Consider the following 19,929-nt stretch of genomic DNA (forward strand, 5'->3'; position numbering starts at 1 on the left):
TGGGTCAAAGAAGAAATCACAAGAGAAATTAGAAAATACCTTGAGATAAATGAAAACAATGTACATTTTACCACATTTTCTAAAAATGGATATAAGAGGGATGTTTCATATAATTTTTAAAAAGTAAGGATTATAGGGCACCTGGGTGGCTCAGTTGGTTAAGCATCTGCCTTAGGCTTGGGTCATGATCCCAGGGTACTGGGATCAAGCCCCAAATCAGGCTTCCTGCTCAGTGTGGAGTCTGTTCCTCCCTCTCCCTCTGCCCCTCCCCTGTCAATGCTTGCTCTTATCTCAAATAAAATCTTTTTTACAAATTTTTAATTAAAAAAATAAGGATTATAAAAGAATACAATACACAATTGTTCACCAATAAATCGGATAACCTAGATAGAATGGACAAACTGTACATACAAACTATCAAAACAGAGTTAAGAAGAAATAAAAATTCCAAATACGTCGATTAAATCAGTAATCAAAAACCTCTCAACAACAAAAAGCCCAGAACCAAAAAGACTATATTGGTGAAGTCTATTTGATATTTAAAGAATTAACACCAATCCTTCTCAAACTCTTCCCAAAAAAATTGAAAAGGGGGGGGCACTTCCTAACTCATTCTCTGAGGCCAGCATTACCCTAATATATGAACATATATTCAAACAATCATCAACAAAATACTAGCAAACTAAGTAATGAAGGAGAGTTGGAAGAAAGGCAGGCAAGGACAAGGGGCCCCCACCCTAAGAGGAAACCACCCTAAACACCACCCTGAAAGGAGCCTCCACCCTTTCCCACATGATAGGTACGTGATAAAAACCTGATAGGGTGACAGGTGCACAGAGGGTTAATGAGATTAAAAGAGCCCGCCAACAAGTCCATAGAAACTGCTAGACTTAGAAGCTCCCGGTGGCAACCCTCTTGGGTCCCCTCCCTCTTCAGCAGCTTTGTACTATATCACTCAACAAACTTTGCTGCCCACCACTCTTCGTCTGGTCTACCTCTACATTCTTCAAAGCAGCATGACCAACAACCGCAGGCACTAAAGGAAAAGAAATCCTGTAACACAAGCAGCATATTAAGAGAGTTACACACCATGACCCACCATGACCAAGTGAGATTTATCTCTAGAATGCAAAGGTGGTTCAACATACAAAAATCATTATTAACAGACTGAAGGAAAAGGAAAACATAATCGGCTTGACTGATGCAACAAAAAGCATTTGAAAAACTCCAGCAGCCTTTCTTGAAAAAAACATTCAATAAACTTGTAATAGCAGGGAACTTCCTCAAACCTGATAAAAGCTATTTTACAAAACAAAAACATGCCTAACCTCATATTCAATAGGTAAAGACTTGAAACTATTCCCCTACAATCAGGAATAAGACAAGGATGTCTGCTTTTTCCACTTCTATTTTACATAGTACAACTGGAAGCTACAGCTAGAGCAATTAGGCAAGTAAAAGGGAAAAAAAAGGCAGCCAAATGGGAAAGGAAGAAATAAAATGATCATTTGCAGATGACATGATCTTATATGTACGAAAACCCTTAAAAGTGCATCCCCCAAAAAATGCACCAAAAACAGAACTAAAAAACTAATTCAGCAAATTGCAGAATACAGAATCAACACAAAGATCAGATCTATGAAATTAAGAAAAAAATTCCATTTACTTTAGCATCAAAAAGAATAAAATACTTAAGAATACATTTAACTAAGGAAGCAAAAAAAAATTCTACACAGAAAACTACAAAACAATACTGAAAGAGATTAGACTTAAACAAATGGTACAATCCCAAATTCATGGATTCCTTCCAGGCTATTTTCCCTGACTACCTCTTCCTTGCATTGGCTTTCAGATTTTAATCACTGCCTTCAGATTACTGAGGCAGGAAATTAGGAAGTACTTAAACTCTGGTGACTTACAGCCCCAGGGGAGTGGAAAACTGGAAGACACACCTCTTACAACGTTCATCAATCACTTAAAAGGATTAAGCACTATACCCCTTGCTTACCATTATTAAGCTCAAAAATCCCAAGAACGGTTTAGGTTTTTTCCCCAGAGCTGCCAAAAGCTGGAGACTGGGCAGGTTCATGATGTGCAGCCCACTTTGTACTCACCCATTCGTTTCCTTCATTTATCACCAATCATTTATATTATTAAGTACCCAAAGTGATCTACAGATTCAAGGCAATCACTACAAAACCCCAATGGTACTTTCTGCAGAAATAGAAAAACTCATCCTAAAATTCATATGGAATGTCAAGAAACTCTGAAGAGCCAAAACAATCTAGAAAAGGAAAAAAGTTGAGGACTCACACTTCCTGATTTCAAAACTTACTACAAAGGTACAGTAATCAAACAGTATCATACTGGCATAGAAAAGACACAGATTAATAGAATAAAACAGAGAATCCAGAAATAAACCCTCACATACGTGGTCAATTGATCTGACAATGATGCTTAGAGTATTCAATGAGGAAAGGACAGTTTTTTCAAAAAAGGGTTCTACGAAAAACCAGGCACCTACATTCAAAGGAATGAAGCTGGATCCTGACCTTACACCAGTTATAAATATTTACTCAAAATAGATCAAATAAGACTTATAATTAGTAGATTGTATAATTTGTCGAAGCACTAATTGGGGGTGCCTGGGTGGCTCAGTCCGTTAAGTGCCTGCCTTTGGTCATGATCTCAGGTTCCTGGGATTGAGCACTGGGCTCCCTGCTGGGTGGGAAGTCTGGTTCTCCCTCTTCCTTTGCTCCTCCCCCGTTTGTGCCCCTCCCCCAATAAATAAAATCTTTTTAAAAAGGCACTAATTGTAAAGCAAAAGACTGGGATAAGACTCAAATGACCATCAATACCACACTGATAGGGAAAACTATCAAAATCATAAAATATATTACCATGCAGCCATAAAACAGAATGAGGAAGTCTCTATTCTGCTATGGAGTGATAGTGAGAACCTACTTACTGTTAAATAAAAAAAGTAATACACATAGGAATATGTAGTAAGTAATTCTGTGTAAGAAAGAAGAAAATGGGGCACCTGACTGGCTCAGTCAGTAAAGTCTGTGACTCTTGATCTCGGGGTTCAGGATTGAAGCCCCATGTTGGGTGTAGAGATTACTTAGAAATAAAATCTTTAAAAAAAAAAAAGAAACAAAAAATACATATACTTAAATTTAATTTTCAGAAATAAACAATGGGGGCACCTGGGTGGGAAAGTCAGTTAAGGGTCCAACTCTTGGTTTCGGCTCAAGTCATGATCTCAGGGTCCTGAGATAAAGCCCCTCCCTCATCGCCTCTGTGCTCAGCATGGAGTCAGCTTAACACTCTCCCTCTCTATCCTCTACTCCTCCCTCCCACACACACACACACTCTCTCTCTCGCTCTCTCTCTCTCTCAAATAAATATTTAAAAAGAAAAGAAATAGGGGCGCCTGGGTGGCTCAGTCGGTTAAGCATCTGCCTTCAGCTCAGACCATGATCCCAGAGTCCCGGGACTGAGCCCGATGTCCACAGGGAGTCGCTTTTCCCTCTGCCCCTCTCCCTGCTCGTGAAAGAGAGATCTCTTTCTCTCTCACTCTCTCTCACACTCTCTTTAATAAATAAAATCTTTTTAAAAATTTTAAAAAGATAAAAAAAAATAAAAAGCTTCTGGTACACCTGGGTGGCTCAGTCAGTTAAGATCGGCTTGGGTCATGATCTCAGAGTGGTGAGACTGAGCCCTGAGTTGGGACTCCACACTCAGCAGGGATTCTGCTTGAGATTCTCTCCCCTCCACTGCCACCCATGTGGGCACTCTAAAATAAATAGATAAATCTTTTTAAAAAATTGAAGTTCTTGCATAGCAAAATAAAAAGGCAACCTACAAAATAGGAGAAAATAGATGCAAATCATGTATCTGACAAGGCCTTAATACCCAAAATATATTAAGAACTCACAGAACTCAATAAATAGGTCAATAAAACACAAACAATCAGATTTTAAAATGGGCAGAGGATGTGAACAGACATTTTCCAAAGAAGACACAGAGATGGCCAACAGAACATAAAAAGGTGACCAACATCACTACTCATCCGGAAAATGTAAATCCAAACTACAATGAGATACCACCGCACACCCATCGGAATGGCTATTATCAAAAAGACAAGAAATAACAAGTCCTGGTAAGGATGTGGAGAGAAAAAAAATTCCTGTGCACTGTTGGTAGTAATGTTAAACTGGTAAAGCCACAATGAAAAACAGTGTGGACAGGTACTCAAAAAATTAAAAAAACTATCAAATAATCCAACAATTCCAATTCTGGGCATTTATTCAAAGGAAACAAAAACAATACCTCAAAAAGATATCTGCACCCCCATGTTAACTGTAGTGCTATTTACAATAGCCAAGACAAGGAAGCAACCTGTGTCCACGCATGGGTGAATGGATAAAGAAAATGTGCCATGTATATACAATGCAGTATTATTCAGCCATAAAAAAGTAGAAAATCTTACTTGGGGCGCCTGGGTGGCACAGTGGTTAAGCGTCTGCCTTTGGCTCAGGGCGTGATCCCGGCGTTATGGGTTCGAGCCCCACATCAGGCTCCTCTGCTATGAGCCTGCTTCTTCCTCTCCCACTCCCCCTGCTTGTGTTCCCTCTCGCTAGCTGTCTCTATCTCTGTCAAATAAATAAATAAAATCTTTAAAAAAAAAAAAAAAAGAAAGAAAATCTTACCATTTATAACAACTTGGATGGACCCTGAGGGTATTATGTTAAGGGAGGGAGATAGATAAAGACAAATACCGCAGGATCTCACTTACGTGTAAACTCTAAAACAAACAAAATGAACTTGTAGATACACAGAACAGATTAGTAGTTGCCAGAGGCTGGGCCTGGGAAGAAGGAAGTGGGCAAAATAGTCAAAGTGGTCAAAAGGTACAAACTTACAGTTATTAAAAAAAATAAGTTCTGGGGATATAACGTAGAGCATGGTAACTATAGTTAATAACACTGTACTGTACATTTGAAAGTTGCTAAGAGAGTAAACCTTGAAAGTTCTCACAAGAAGAAATAATTTGTAACTGTGTGGTGATGGATGTTAACTATACTTACTGTGGTGATCATTTCACAATATATACAAATATCAAATCATTATGTTGTACACCCGAAACTAATACAATGTTATATGTTAATTACATCCCGGTAAAAAAAAATTAAAACATCTGTTCAGCAAGGACACTACCAAAAAAGTGAAAAAATAACCAACAAAATGGGAGAAAAAATTCTGCAAATCATATATTTGATTAAGGGTCTAGTATCCAGAATATACAGACCCCTACAACTTGTCAACAACAACAAAAAAACCCAAAACAACCCACTTAACAAACGGGCAAAAGACCTGAATAAACATTACTCCAAAGATAAAAAAATGATCAGTAAGTGCATGAAAAGACACTCAACAGCATTAGTCACTGGGGAAATGTAAACCAAAACTATAAAAAAAAACCCACTTCATACACACTAGGATTATCAAAAAAGCAGAAAATAATAAATGCTGATGAGGATATGCAGAGTCTGAAATCCTCATGCAGGGTGCCTGAGTGGCTCAGTTGGTTACCTATCTGCCAGGGTCCTGGGATCGAGCCCCACATTGGGCTCCCTGCTCAGCGGGGAGCCTGTTTCTTTCTCTCCCTCTGCCTCTCCCCTCACCCCCCCCCGCCCCAACCTCCTGCTTGCTCTCTCTCACTTTCTCTCAAATAAATAAAAATCTTTGAAATACTCATGCAACCACTGGTAAGAATAAAATGATGCGGCCAATACAGAAAACAGTTTGGCAGTTCCTCAGAAACTTAAACATAGAATTACCATATGATCCAGTGATTCTACTCCTTAGTAGATATCCCAAAGAACTGAAAGCAGGGATTTGAACAGATATTTATTTGTACGCTCATTTCACTGCAACATCATTCACAATAGCCAAAAGGTGGAAGCAACCCAAATAACTAATAGATGAATGGATAGGGGCGCCTGGGTGGCACAACGATTAAGCGTCTGCCTTCGGCTCAAGGCGTGATCCCGGCATTGTGGGATCGAGCCCCACATCAGGCTCCTCTGCTATGAGCCTGCTTCTTTCTCTCCCACTCCCACTGCTTGTGTTCCCTCTCTCGCTGGCTGTCTCTATCTCTGTTGAATAAATCAATAAAATCTTTAAAAAAAAAAAAAAAAAAGAAAGATGAATGGATAAACAAAATGTGGTGTGTGTGTTTATGTATGTATTTACCAACCACTTATGCTAAAAATGGTAACACAGAAGGAAAGGGAAAAGACAGAACAAGCTACAGTTCCTTTTCCTTTCAGTCCTGCCAAAGTCAAAAGGAGAACATATTGGGGTGCCTGGCTGGCTCAGCTGAAGAGTACGGGACTCTTGACCTCAAGGCCGCTGAGTTCAAGCCCCACCACACTATGTACAAACTACTTAAAAAAAATACAATTTAAAAAAAAAAGGAAGGTAGAGTGTGTTGGTGGAATGTGCAAGTATAAGAAGTGAAAGGGGGGGGGGGCCTGGATAGCTCAGTTGGTTAAGCATCTGCCTTCAGCTCAGGTCATGATCCGGGGGGTCCTGGGATCAAGCCCCATGTCCAGCTCCCTGGTGAGCAGGGAACCTGCTTCTCCCTCTTCTCCCTGCTCATGTTCTCATATCTCTCTCTCAAAGAGATGAATACAATCTTTAAAAAAAAGTGAAATAGGGGTGTCTGGGTAGCTCAGTTGGTTAAGTGTCGGCCTTGGGCTTAGGTCATGACCCTTTCAGACTTCCTGCTGAGCCAGGAGCCTGCTTCTCCCTCTCCCTCTGCTTGCTGCTCCCCCTACTTGTATGTGCTCTCTCTCAAATAAATAAATAAAATCTTTAAAAAAAATAAATAAATAAGTGAAATAAAAATAGCTGAGTAAGTACTGTGCAGTGTTTTCCCTGGTAAGAAATAAAATAAAATATACAAGTATACAATATACAGGCACAAGCTATGAAATACCAGCAATTCCGCATAAGAGTTAAATGTTCTTATACATACACTTAGAGACGACACTGAACAATATAAAGATGAACAGTAAAATTTATACTTAATTTAAAAATTTTAATTGTTCTAGAGATGCCTGGATGGCTCGGTCAGTTAAGTGTCTGACTTGGTCTCAGGACTCAGGTCATGATCACAGGATCCTCGGATGAAGCCCTGCATAGGGCTCCCTCTGACTCTCCCCACGTGTACACACACACATGCACACACTCTTTTTCTCTTTTTCTTGCATGCACAGTTCTCAAATCTGTTTTAAAAATTTTTTTAATTGTTCTATATTTAGAATGACATTTAAAAATAAATTGAAAATAAATAAAAATAATAAAAGTAAATGCAGATTACTATAACAAGCTGAGAAGAAGATCATGGAAGAAAGGAAAAAGCTTTATATTTTAGTAACTTTAACGGCACTTTTTTCCCTACTTTTTGGGGAAAGTCCTTGCATTTTCATTTTACACTTCACCCTGCAAATTATGTAGCTGGGCCTGCATTTGTTCAAGTAAATAAATATAAATCTGAAATTCATTTTAACAAAGATTATTTGACAACACTCACATATAAGGTGCTGGGTTAAAAGCTGAAGATATAATGATCAATAATGGGCTCATGTGTAAAAGAGGAGACAGTCATATAAACAAATAATGACAATATATTATGTGACACATGTTATGGAAACCCTGCGGAAAGAGCCTTAGAAAAGCCTTTCTCATGGAAATTAACAATTGGGCTAAGAAAGAGCTTCCACTTAGAAGAGAGAGAGAGAAGGGATAGACCTAATAATAAGATTTGTATATACTAAACAAAATATATTTATAAAATTTTGGCAAGCTTTTTAAGACCATAAAATAGCATGCATAATTGTGAGTACAGGAGATGAACTGAGAATGTAAATTGGTGCACACATTTACATACCAACTCAAGTTTACACTTTAAGCAAAAAGAAAGCATAGACTGATAAGCAGAAGAGTGGCACAATTTCTGTTCAGATTAACTTCATAATAGGAAGAGACTGGAGAGGAAAATGAGATAAGTCAAGAAGGTAAGTAATAGTAATTATCAATAGTAGTAAAAAGCATTAGCTTATTTCGGGCCTTATCACAAGCAATTTTAGTAGAGTTGGGAAGGGGGAGAGGTTATGTTAAAGTTAAATGAGTTTCTCTCTGGAAGAACCTTTCAGACTCCTCAACATGCTAATAAGCACCACAAATCTCCGAGAGAGATAATTTACAACATTTCCCAGATTTATTTGACTAAAGAAGTCCCTTTTGCCAGGACCACCTATCGTTATCTCAAAGAACTGTGAAGACAAAATTTTAACACTATTCTAAGAAAGGGAAGGCAGCACTGAGTGATAAAAGCAGAGGGCAGTAGAGGGCTTAAGACAGGAGTAAAACAATAGCGAATGTGAGGAACAGAAAGAAATCTAACTGAAATTCTGCCACACTGTGTTAAGGACCTAACTAAATATATAAAATACCAGTCTACTAATTTATACAATTAGCAAATATTTTAATTCATACTGGGTAGGGGACTGGCAGAATGACTATTTCAAAAGAGTAAGGGAAAAAAACAGTAATGGCATGAGTGGGGGAAAGGGATAAAGCCAAAAAGATGTTACATATAGAGATTAAGGACCGATCAGAAAACTAAAGACATGAGAAAGTTACACATATAAATATTTTTGAGATTTTGGTCAGAAGCAGAACCATTTTTTAACCATATGAGTAGGTGTGTCAAGGAACGCAGAAGCGAGTACCACTGGAATACAGAAATTAAGGATGAATAAAGTCCCGGTCTGTTAGATGACCTTCAATGTCCAAGTGCCAATACAATGTCAAGAATTACATCGGGTATCAGTAAATACAAGAGAATGACCCAGAGGTTCCTAGACAGAAATGCCAAATTAGATAAGAAACATAGGTAGCAGACCACCAGTCTTAAAAGAAGAGGACTATAGACAAAGACAGAAGAATAAATAGATAATATGTAGAAAAATATGGGTCTGGTTTCCTGGCTTTTGAGATGCGAGGAAATTAAGCTACATCCCATATAGGATTCGGATAGAGTAATAGTTCTCAATCTTTTTTCTGTTCTAATACACCTGAGAAACAGAATATATATATATATATTCCCAACAGAAACAAAGAGGAACAAAAAAATGAGGAAGAGGGATGATAACTGTGAGTGGTTCCTAGTAATTATAAAATGCCTTCCTAAAGGAAGTGTAACTCTCATGTATTGAAAATCACTGGCTTAAATCTGGTACTATCACAGAAAACTTAAATACATTTGATAAAACCTAACAAACTTTTATGATAAAACACTCAGTGAACTAGGAATAGAAAGAAACTGCCTCAACCTGACAGAGGCCATCTAAGAAAAACCCACAAGTGACATCATACTTAATAGTGAAAGACTAGATGTTCTCTCCTCTAAGAGCAGAAACAAGACAAGGATGTCCACTGTCTCCACTTCTATTCAACACTGTACTACCCAGGTAGAAAAAAAAATAAAAACTATCCAGATCAGAAAGGAAGAAGTAAAACTATGTCTGTTTTCAGATGACATGATCTTACCTAAAGAAAATCCTAAGAAATCCACAAAAAAAATCAGAGCTAATAAATGAGCCCAGCAAGGTTGCTCTCCAAAATCAGTATACAAAAATCAGTTGTATTTCTATACACTAGCAATGAACAATCCAAAAATGAAATTAAGAAAACAATTCCATTTAAAATAGCATCAAAAAGAATAAGATATTTAGGAATAAATTCAACTAAAGTACAAAGCTTGTACACTAAAAACTACAAAACACTGTTGAAATAAATACATAAAGGCCTATTTAATGGAAATGAAAGTAAATGCACGAACATCTCATACTCACAGACTGGAAGACTTATTATTAAGATGACACTACTCCCCAGTTTTAATCACCAGATTCAACAGAACTTTCAAAACTCCAACTACTTTTTTTTTTTTTGCCAGAAATTGACAAGCTGATCCTAAAATTCGTATCAAATTGCAAGGGATTCTACATAGCCAAAACAATCTTGAAAAAGAACAAAGTTGGAGGGCTCACACTTCCAGATTTCAAAACTTTATACAAAGCTACAGTAATCAAGACTGGATGGTACTGGCACTAGAATACACGTACAGATCATTGGAGAATCCAGACAACTGAGAATCCACAAATAGACATATACGATCAACTGATTTTCAACAAGGATGCCAAGACCATTCAACAAGGGAAAGAATAATCTTGTCAATTAATGGTGGAACAACTAGACAGCCACATGTAAAAGAATAAAGTTGGATCTCTGCCTCGCATCACATACAAAAATTAACTCAAAATGGATCAAAGACCTAAATGTAAAAGCTAGAACTATAAAACTGTTAAAAGAAAACAGAGATATAAATTTTTATAATCTTGGATTAGGCAATAATTTCTTAGGTATGACTCCCAAAGCACAAGGAACCAAAGAAAAAATACAGAAATCAAACTTTATCAAAACTGAAAACTTAACATGCTTCAAAAACATACTTTACTCAAGAAAATGAAAAAAACCAGGACACCTGGGGGGCTCAGTCGGTTAAGTGGCTGCCTTCCACTAAGGTCATGATCCCAGTGTCCTTGGATCGAGTCTCACATCCAGCTCCTTGATCAACAGGGAACCTGCTTCTCTCCTCTCCTGCCTCTCCCCCTGCTTGTACTCTAACAAATAAACAAAATCTTAAAAAAAAGGAAGGAAGGAAGAGGAAGGAAGAAAAAGAAAGGAAGGAAAGGGAAGGAAGGAAGGAAGGAAGGAAGGAAGGAAGGAAGGAAGGAAGGAAGGAAGGAAGAAAGGAAGGAAATGAAAAAAAAAAAACAATATGGCAAATCCTCCAAAAATTAAATGTAAATCTACTGTAAGATCCAGCAATTCCAATTCTGGGTATACACCCAAAGAGCTAAAAGCAGGGACTGAAACAGATATTTGTATGCCCATGTGCACAGCAGCATTACTCACAATAGCCAAAAGATGGAAGCAACCAAACTTTGATCAACAGATGAAAAAACAAAATGTGGTAAATACATGCAACAGAGTAATATTATTCAGCCATAAAAAGAAAGAAAATTTTAATACAAGCTACAATATGGCAGAACCTTGAAGACATTACGCTAAATGAAATTTCAGTCACAAAAGGACAAATACTGTATGACTCTAATTGCACAGAATTGTCAAATTCATTGTGACAGAAAGTAGAATGCTAGTTGCTAAGGAGCTACTGCTTAAAGGGTTCAGTTCTGGTTTATGAAAAATGAAAAAGTTTGGGGCACCTGGGTGGCACAGTCGTTAAGCATCTGCCTTTGGCTCAGGGTGTGATCCCAGCGTTCTGGGATCGAGCCCCACATCAGGCTCCTCCGCTAGAAGCCTGCTTCTTCCTCTCCCACTCCCCCTGCTTGTGTTCCCTCTCTTGCTGGCTGTCTCTCTCTGTCAAATAATAAAATCTTAAAAAAAAAAAAGAAAAGAAAAATGAAAAAGTTTAAGGGATGGACAGCAGTGATGGTTGCACAACAATGTGAATGTCCCTAATGTCACTGAATGCATGCATAAAAATAGTTAAAAATTGGAAATTTTATGTTAGGTATATTTTACCACAATTTTTAAAATTTTTAAAAAGAGGGTGCCTGAGTGCCTCAATTGGTTAAGCATCTGCCTTCAGCTCAGGTCATGATCCCAGGGTCCTGGGATCAAGGCCATACCAGGCTCCTGCTCAGCGGAGAGCCTGCTTCTCCCTCTGCCTGACACTCCCCCTGCTTGTGCTCTCTCTCTCTCAAATGGATGAATAAAATCTTTAAAAAAAAATTTTTTTTAAAGAAAATGGGAGAACAATTTTGCAAATCATATATCTGATAAGAGTCCAGTATCCAGAATATATAAAGAACTCTTACAATTCAACAATAAAAAAACAAATGACCTAATTTTTTAAATGGGCAAAGGAGAGGCGCCTGGGAGGCTCAGTCAGTTAAGTGTCTGCCTTTAGCTCTCATCCTGGGATGGAGCTCCATACCAGGCTCCCTGCTCAGCAGGGAGTCCACTTCTCCCTCCTCCTCTGCCCCTCCCCCACCCCAGTCTCTTGCTCTCTTTGTCTGTCTCTCTCAAATAAATAAAATCTTTCAAAATAGGGACACCTGGGTGACTCAGTCAGTTAAGCATCTGCCTCCTTGCTCAGCAGGAAGCCTACTTCTCCCTCTGCCTGCTGCTCCCCTGCTTGTGTACTCACGCTCTCTCTGACAAATAAATCTTTAAAAAAGGGGCGCCTGGGTGGCACAGCGGTTGAGCGTCTGCCTTCGGCTCAGGGCGTGATCCCGGCGTTAAGGGATCGAGCCCCACATCAGGCTCCTTCCGCTATGAGCCTGCTTCTTCCTCTCCCACTCCCCCTGCTTGTGTTCCCTCTCTCGCTGGCTGTCTCTATCTCTGTCGAATAAATAAATAAAATCTTTAAAAAAAAAAAAAAAAACTTTAAAAAAAAAAAAAAACTTTAAAAAAAATCTTTATAAATAAATTAATGGGCAAGGGATGTGAATAGACATTTCTCCAAATAAGATATACAAATGGCCAAAAGGCACATGAAGAGATGCTCAACATCATTAGTTATTAGGGAAATGCAAATCAAAACCACAATGAAATACCATTTCACCCACTAGGATGGCTATAATTAAGAAGATGAACAATAGCAAGTGTTGGTGAGGATGTGGAGAAAATACAATTCTCATACATTGTTAGTGGGATACAAAATGGTGCAGCCTCTTGGGAAAACAGTCTGGCAGGTCCTCATAAAGTTAAACATAAATGGGGGTGCCTGGGTGGCTCAGTGGGTTAAGTGTCCGACTGTTGGTTGACTCTTGGTTTCAGACCAAGTCACAATCTCAGGGCCTCAGGCTCCAAGCTCAGCATGGAGTCTGCCTGAGATTCTCTCCTTTTCCTCTGCCTCCCCCTACTTGCTCACAGGAGTATACACGCCCTCTCTCCCTCTGTCTCAAATAAATAAATATAAAATCTTTGAAGTTAAACATAAATTCATTAAAACACCCAGAAATTCCACTCCTGGGTGTGTATATTCAAGAGAAATGAAAACATACATCCACACAAAAACTTTTTTTTTTTTTTGAGGAAGATAGAGAGCATGTGAGGGGGGAGGCGCAGAGAGAGAGGGAGAGAAAAAATTCCAAGCAGGTTCCACACACACAGAGCCAATGTGGGGCTCAATTTCATGATCCTGAGATAATGACCTAAGCCAAAATCAAGAGTCAAACACTCAACCAACTGAGCTACCGAGGCACCCCTCACACAAAAACTTCTACATGAATGTTCATAGCAATAATATTCAAAATAGCCAAAAAGTGGAAACAACCCAAATGACTATTAAATGAGGGATGGGGCGCCTGGGTGGCTCAGATGGTTAAGCGTCTGCCTTCAGCTCTGGTCATGATCCTGGGGTCCTAGAATCAAGCCCTGCGTCTGGTCCTTACTCAGTATGGAGCTTGCTTCCCCCTCTCCCTCTGCTTCTCCCCCTGCTTGTGCTCTCTCTCTCAAATGAATAAAAAATCTTTAAAAAAAAATTATGAATGGGTAACAAAACATGGTATCTCCACAGGATACATTCCATAGAATGCAATATTATAAAAAGGAATGAAGTACTAACACATAATATAATACAGAGAAACCTTGAAAACGCTATGCTCAGTGAAAGAAGTCAGGCACAAAAAGCTACACATGATTCCAGAACAGGCAAATCCATAGACAGAAATAGCTTAATAGTTGCCAAAGGCTTGGAGGGGAGGGGAATGAGGAGTGATTGCTAATGAGCACAGGGTTTCTTACTGTAAAGATGAAAATGTTCTGGAATTAGATAGGAGTGATGGTTACAGAACCTTATAATATATACTTAACACTATACTTTAAAAGGATGAGTTTTATGATACTATAAACTATATATCAAAGAAAAAATTCTAACAAAGAATACACGATTACATATTCCATTAGCCATCAAAGCAAAGTTTTCACATATAGTGTAGACACCACTCTACTTTCTAGATGACAGGAGAGGGAAAAAGGCAAATATCTTAATATTACTATGAAAACAGTTGTGACTCAGAGATCCCCTCAAAAAGGTCCCCAGAGTTTGAATACCACTAGCCTAAACTAACACTCAGCAGAAGACTGAAGCTCAAATACTTAATAACTGATCAGTTTTACTTCAATTTCTTAAAGTTTATTTATTTAAGTAACCTCTATTCCCAATACGGGGCTCCCTAAGATCAATAGCAAGCTCTTCCAACTAAGCCAGCCAGGTGCCCCTGAGTGCGCAATTTTAATGACACTTATTTAAACTACTATACAGGAAAGACTGACTAAATGCAAGCAGATTTCATTATTTTATGTATAATTCACACTTTTCTTAAAATATATTTTTTCTTACAATGTATTTTTTGGCAACCTATGTAGCTATGCTGAACTTAACACCCTTTGCATACTAAATTTTGACAACCCAAGCTTAAGGTACAACACAACATAGTGGTTAAGAGCTCTGNGCTATGAGCCTGCTTCTTCCTCTCCCACTCCCCCTGCTTGTGTTCCCTCTCTCGCTAGCTGTCTCTATCTCTGTCAAATAAATAAAAAATCTTTAAAAAAAAAAAAATAAAATAAAATAAAATATATTTTTTCTTACAATGTATTTTTTGGCAACCTATGTAGCTATGCTGAACTTAACACCCTTTGCATACTAAATTTTGACAACCCAAGCTTAAGGTACAACACAACATAGTGGTTAAGAGCTCTGACTTCAGACTCAGATACCCCGAGTTCAAATGCTAACTCTGCAGTGAACCAGCTGTGAAATCTTGTCCAAGATACTTAACCCTTCTGTACCTCTTTTCCTCACCTATAAATGAGGATAATACAAAGGGTTGTTATGAAGACTGAGTTAATACTTAAGATCTTTAGAAAGAAATTACACATCGTAAAATTGCAGTAAGTTATCTATTATCATTGTAACTCAAATGCCCACTTAAAATTACCAGACTATTAGGGCACCTGGCTAGCTCAGTCCATGGAGCATGCAATTCTTTNGAATTTTTTTTTTTTTTTTTTTTTTTTTTTTTTATTTGACAGAGAGAGCATAAGAAGGGGGAGAGGGAGAAGCAGGCTTCCCACCAAGCAGGGAGCCCGAAGTGGGGCTCCACCCCAGGACTCCGGGATCATGACCTGAGCCACCCAGGAGCCCCAGAGCAAGCAATTCTTGATCTGGGGGTTCTGCGTTTGAGCCCCTCATTGGGTGTAGAGATTACTTAAAAATAAAATCTTAGTAAATAAGCATATTAAACTACCAGACTATTATGTGACTTATAAACATACTGATTTCTTCTTGAAAATACAGGCTGCTTTGTGTAAAGATGAGCACTTTGTTCATCTTTGCTGATGAACACAGAGCTTGCAGGAAGCCCACACTCCCCAATCCCCCATCCTATTGCTCCCTAGTGCTAAACTAGAAATTAGTCAACCAACCCAAGTCAAGCAATGAAAAAACTTCTTAAGTAACTATAACAAGTGACTTCCCCCAGGGGCATTTTTATCTCAAAAGAATCTTCTAAGACTTAATTTAACACTCAGGATCCTCAAAAAACCAATCTGAAATACAGCAACTACTAGAAAGAGAAAAGAATGGTATGAAAAATGGGGCTTGTGGGGCGCCTGGGTGGCACAGCGGTTAAGCGTCTGCCTTCGGCTCAGGGCGTGATTCCAGCGTTATGGGATCGAGCCCCACATCAGGCTCTTCTGCTGGGAGCCTGCTTCTTCCTCTCCCACTACCCCTGCTTGTGTTCCCTCTCTCGCTGGCTGTCTCTATCTCTGTCGAATAAATAAATAAAATCTTTTAAAAAAAAAAAAAAAAAATGGGGCTTGACCATTCACCAAAAACAGGTAAACTTTGTTGGTAAGGAAGCTGAAGAGAAAGAAATACTAAACTAAGGAGTCAGAAAACACACCTCTAATCCCAACTCAAACATTATCCCACTTGTGATCTTGTTTGACAAAATAAAAATCCAAAGACCTTAATTTAACATACACAATAACCTTCACTATCTGACTACTATTTCCAACCATTTCTCTAACCACTCTATCCATAAATCCTCAATTCTTGCCACACTGAATTTCTCACTCTTCCTACCTTGAGACCCATAACAACTTATCATCTTTGCATAGGTTATTCCTTAGCTCTGGACTCCAGACTATCCCCTTTTCTACCTGGCAAACTCCTACTCATCCCTCAAGAGCCAGTTCTTCCCTCTGAATTCCCATGATCTAGTGTGTTGTAATTTATCTGTATTATATGTAGACTGAGTTCCCTGAAGGGAGAAGCTGTCTTCAGTCATTTTGTGTCTCCAAAACCCCCCAGTGTCTACAATACCGTACAAACGCCAAATGTTTGATGAATTATTAAGTGATAAATGAATGAGTAACCTTAGGCAGTTAATCCTACAAAATTGAGAGACTACTTGATACATCTGAAAAGCAACAGGGCATATATAACAGGAAGAGCACACTGAACTGCTCTGAATCTAACTCTATGATCTTCAGCAGAGACTGAACTCAACTACAATAAGGGTTTCATGAGGTTACACTGAAAAAAATACATAAACATGTTTAGCACAATGCCTGGAACAAAACAGTTACTCAAATGTCAGTTCCCTTTTCTCTCCCCCTTAACTCACGATAATTATGGACACCCAATGAATTAATTTGATAAGAGAACAATTTGGAAACCATAACACATCATACAAATTAAATATCTCACTTAAGGGGGAAAAATCTAAATTGTTCGTCTTTGCATTTATATACCTTTCCTTTTTGGATTTGTAAGAAATGCTTGGGGACGTTATGCTGGTTTTTAAACATTTCTCCAAATTACACAATTATCTAGAATCCTAGGATTAAACTTAGTTTAGTGTAAACAATCCTAATTCACTTAGTTCAGTTTAAACGATCTTAATTCCTCTAAGATTAAAAAGAAAAAATCTACATATCACCTATCGTGTTTTAAACTACGGTGTTTTTTCCTTGTTTTAGGTCTTTCTACAACTGTTCTTTTTTAGGACATATTTCTATCTGCCTAATGACTTTCACTGAATTTTCTAACGTTAATTTATGGATCCCAGCATTCGTAGTTTACTTTAGAAAATAACACATCTCACTGAATTCTGTTTTATCAAAATGGTCTGATTTTTTTTAAGGATAAACAAAATATACTGGCATCAGCATTTATAGGTAAGTCTTACTTATTGTCTGAAAACGGAACCTTTCTGTAGAAAATAAATTCAAAAACCTTTCTCTACCCACAGATCCTGATTTGACATTCTATAAAGAACACAACATTTAAAAAAAAGGGGGGGAACACAACATAATTGATGCTTATTATGCATGTCAAGGTTAACTGAGGTCAAAAAAAGTTCTGTACTTACTAAACTGAATCTACTCTGAGAACTAATATTCTCCAGAAACAGCTTTTTATTAATCAGAAATATTTATAATTGCAATTATAAATTTTTATTTTAAAAGGTCTAAAATTATAATTCAGACACTACAGTTCCAGTTAAATGAACTAAAAATAAATGTAAATCTGTGTGATGTAGGAATTATAAAACTGAACTAAACTTATGTGCATAACATCTTGTAAATTTATCTGCATTGCTAACGACTTGACCTAAGACGATGAAAAGACCTTAATTTCCTCTTTGTATTTAGACATTTGCTACATTTAAAACATTAAATGTCAATAACTTTCACTTCCGCCTCTGTATTATTTCAAGGAAGCTTTATTTTTTCATTTTCCACACTAGTCAAATTAAAAATTGCAAATAGCAGGAAGATTTACCTAAAAGAGCTCTTTTTCAAAGCAACTTTTTGTTTACATTAACCATCGCATTTTGAAGCATAAAACGCATAAAACTTTAAAGCATAAAATGCTTATCTTCCCCAAGTATATGGTTTTTAAGAAGCACTCTTTAAAATTTGTTTATACAAGCATCACAGCACACTAGACACTAGTAAATTCATTAATTATCTTAAAGCATAGCATTCTAAATGAAGCAATTTTTTTCATAATTTTACAAGCTGTGACTAATAAGTACTAGGATGCAATGTGCAGCAATTTTTAAGGAGACCTTACAAGGGTGCTGAGCCTAAAGAAAATTTCAGCATACGATCTACTCATATACAGAACATGCTGAATGACTGATACCAACAACAAAAAAAGTCAACTTTCTTTTTTTAACTATTCCACAATTCACCGCCCTGGTACGGCACTCTCTAAATTGTCGTATCCAGTTGGGATTATCCAGTTTTATTAGCTAATAGTTCTCATTACTTTAGAAACAGGATATGTTCTGATTCACCAAGTGTTACACATTTCGCTACTACAAGACTTGGCGGGGAAGGGGGGCCCTTTGGAAACAAAAGGTAATCTGATCCACTACAGCTAATTACTAAATACACGCCAACAATACACAATTTGAATTGCGTTTCTAGACACTAAAAAGATCACAAAACGAAGTAGAATATCACATGCGTAAGAACTACTTTTGTATCGAAAATATATCAAAATGAAGAAACATGGAAACAAGATCTCAAGGTTCAAAATTCATCTGATTAGAGATCTGATAAACTTATGAAAAGAAAATGTTCTATCAACGCTGTTAAAATAACAGTAATTCATCCCATTCAGGTATGACCAGAAATCCCGACGATGTGCTTCTTTCAGGTCTAAGTATCTCATTCTTTGCAATCCGGATACCAAAAGAACCTGAAACCTCACGCGGAGGCGTGCAACACACACGGCTAGTGCTGTCTGTTTACAAATACGAATCTCACAGTTTCCCACGTCAAAAGCGTTCAATGCCACCGTTCTGGGGGGGCGGGGGAGAGAGAAGGTGGGAGAGCAAGAAACGAAATCCACACAGATACCTCTGCTTTCTCTCTTCCCGACAAGGGTGAGCCCGGAGAAAATATTTATTATGTATTACATGTGTGTATATTTGCATGTTCTATATGTACATCTGTATCTAAGGGGGGGATGAAAGAAAAGGCATACATGACAGGGAATCGTACTGGACCCAAGAGAATGCTCACACCAATCCCGTTAACTCAAAAATCCGCCTCCCGGGTCTACAGGTTTCGGCCCGCAGCCGAGAACCTCAGCCTCTCTGTGAAGTTCGGCCCCCAAAGCGCCCCAATGCCCTCCTCAGGCCGCCAGGCCGCCGCCCCTACCTCCCTTATCTCAGCCTTCCCTTGGGACACCCGAAGCCCATTCCGGCAAAGAAAGAAGTGTCAGGCCCCAAGGGGGGCGGCTGAGACACGCTCGGGCCGAGCCCCCGACACCTGCGAGACTCGGCACCTGAGGAGGGCGAAGAGGGGGCCGCTTGGCCTTGCCGGAGCACACCCCCTCGGCGCCGGGCGCTGCGTCGCGGCCGGAACCTCCGTACCTGCGAGGCCCGCGAGCTACAGGCGCGCGCGGCGCCTCCTCATCTCAGTGGCTCCCGCTCCCCCCGCCGCCTCCCGCTGCCGCTGCCGCCGCCGTCNTCCTGACCCCCGAGAGTTGGGCAGGGGAGAGACGCGGAGGAGACCCGGGAGAGGAGACGCAGAGGAGAGAGTTCAGGGGTACCCCCCTCCCTTCGTTCTGGGGGTCCCTGGGCGCCGTTTAAACCGGGGCGGGGGAAGGGGGGAGCGGTAAACACAAACGCGGGGAGGGGCTGCGTTTGGAGGCTTGTAGAGGCTGCGAGAAACAATAGGGAGGGGCCGAGGTGGGAGGGCTGCGCACTCACACTCTGGCCGAGGAAAGGGGCG

At 39.0% G+C, this 19,929-nt stretch overlaps 1 protein-coding gene across 11 annotated transcripts in view; it reads right to left on the bottom strand.

Moving 5' to 3' along the window:
* Nucleotides 1-19,664, bottom strand: part of TUT4 (terminal uridylyl transferase 4) — a 117,415-nt gene extending 97,751 nt beyond the window's left edge. For 10 of the 11 annotated variants that reach the window (XM_034652656.1, XM_034652649.1, XM_034652628.1 and 7 more), the window contains exon 1: nucleotides 19,569-19,664. The gene's annotated coding sequence lies outside the window, so the exon portion shown is untranslated. Of the gene's footprint in view, nucleotides 1-4,495; nucleotides 4,539-19,568 lie in introns of those variants that run through there. The other variant, XM_034652594.1, reaches the window with a different exon arrangement.
* Nucleotides 19,665-19,929: the final 265 nt, after the last annotated feature.

This window comes from Ailuropoda melanoleuca, chromosome 2, assembly GCF_002007445.2.
Source record: "Ailuropoda melanoleuca isolate Jingjing chromosome 2, ASM200744v2, whole genome shotgun sequence".
NCBI classification, from domain to species: domain Eukaryota; kingdom Metazoa; phylum Chordata; class Mammalia; order Carnivora; family Ursidae; genus Ailuropoda; species Ailuropoda melanoleuca.